Source organism: Buceros rhinoceros, unplaced genomic scaffold (assembly GCF_000710305.1).
Source record: "Buceros rhinoceros silvestris isolate BGI_N320 unplaced genomic scaffold, ASM71030v1 scaffold15186, whole genome shotgun sequence".
NCBI lineage: Eukaryota > Metazoa > Chordata > Aves > Bucerotiformes > Bucerotidae > Buceros > Buceros rhinoceros.
This window is the reverse complement of record NW_010418218.1, coordinates 7,123-9,149: the sequence shown is the minus strand read 5'-3', so window position 1 is coordinate 9,149 and position 2,027 is coordinate 7,123.

The following is a 2,027-nucleotide window of genomic DNA, read 5'->3' as shown; positions in this document are numbered from 1 at the left end:
TTTTTTTTTTCAGCCAGGCACCACTAACCGCTGGGAGGTGCGCTCCAGCGCTCAGGCTGGGTTTCAAAGCAGCCCCGTTTCCTCTGTGTGGTGCTTGGCACCACACCCCTGCCAGCTCCCCCTTGCACAGGCGTCACTGCTGGTTACGCTGAGCCCTCCCTGGCCATTTCCTGGGTGAGGACGGGTTCCTCCCTGCCATCCCTGCATGAACAGGGGAAGAAACAGCTCTCGGCTGGGAGCCTGCGGGGACGAGTCTGACATCGAGCTAGGCCCTGCCCCAGAGGGTACCAACAACATTGATGAGCTCACATGAGGGCTTTTAGGGGTCCTACACAGGGGACCCTAGAGCAGAGGCTGCAGCCAGGTCTCTCGAGCAGCCTCACGGCCTTGGTCATGGCACGCTGACCGTGGCTGGTCATGCCACGCTGACCACGGCTGGCCATGCCACACTGAGGGGGGATGGTGGGAGCGCTGGGCAGCTCCCACCCTCCTGGGGACATGTCTGCTCACTGGAGATGTGGTTACAGGGCAGAAGTTGCTAGGGAAAAGTTGAGCTTGTCCCATGCACAGGAGAGCTGGTGCTGGGCATGGCGTTTGGAGACCAGGCACTGAGCTGATGCGGCCCCCCCAGCCTCTCTGAGCTGCCGGGGAGGGGAGGGGTTGCTTCTCTGGCAGTTGCCGGTGACTGTCAGGAGCTGAATGAAACGCCACTGAGTGAGGCTCGGGAGCTTGCATGTGTGGCACACTCACTCTGGAGGAACGCTGAGGGATGAGGGCCTCCAGGGCTCCCATCCAACAGGCACCGAGCACTGGAGATGCACATCAGCAGAAAGGTCAAAACCTCGAACCCATCGCAAAGGAGGGAAAGGTGTGACACTGGGGGACACAGGGTCTGGGCTGGCCAACTGATGACGTGTGTTATTGGGATGACTTCCAAGTAAGTGTCTCTTTTCTGGGTGGGCTGGGGAGGGACATTTTGTAAAGCTGCTTGCTTTCCGTTCAATGTTTTTGCATTGAGGAAATGCAAGTTTCTGAAGAAAAGCCACTTAAAGAAAAAACAAACAACAAAATTTGCCATTTAAGGTCATTAATGTGGTCTAAAGGAGATGGTCCTGAAACTTTCTGTTTCATATTCTTGTTTTCCTTCAAATCCAGAGATGCACTACAGAGACTTACCATCACCACCACACACTTTCGACGAACTGACACAACAACCGTGCCTGGGAAACTCCTCTGAGCAGGGTGAAGGGCCCAGGGTCTGGTGTCAGCACAAGTCAGAGGGGCCTTGCTGGCTCTTCCAGCTCCTCTGGGGCCCCAAGCATCCTGCCGTGCTGGGGACGGGGAAGTGCCACTGGAAAGATGACCACATGCTGCTGCACAGTAGAAGAGACCAAAGCTAGAAAATGCAACCAACCAACTGCCAGGAGCGATGCGTCATTTTTTGCTGGCTCTTCCAGCTCCTCTGGGGCCCCAAGCATCCTGCCGTGCTGGGGACGGGGAAGTGCCACTGGAAAGATGACCACATGCTGCTGCACAGTAGAAGAGACCAAAGCTAGAAAATGCAACCAACCAACTGCCAGGAGCGATGTGTCATTTTTAAACCAGCACAGCTCCACCCTTCCTGAACACAAAAACACCTGCGGGCAGATGGATGCCGTGGCTGATGTCAGGCTGTGCTGGGGCCACACACCAAGGACAGGATGGGTGGGAAGGTGAGGAGAAGGCCATGTGGAACAGAGATGGGCATGGCAGCTGGTCATGAGCCCGTCTGGGGGATGCCTGGCTAGACCTACCAGGCAGAGCTCTCCACAAGCTTCGCCCAGGGACTTTTTTAATCAGAATGTCTGAAAGTACACCTTTTAATCAGGACTGTGCAGCAGCACAGCAGGGAAACCTCAACAGAAATCATCGATACTTTATCTTGCATTTGTAGCTCGCTGTCTTTTGCCTGCAGCTGCTTGTGGCCTGCCACAATTTGGAGCTGGATGCACCCCTGGGGGCAGGTGGCCTCAGGGCAGGAGGGACCG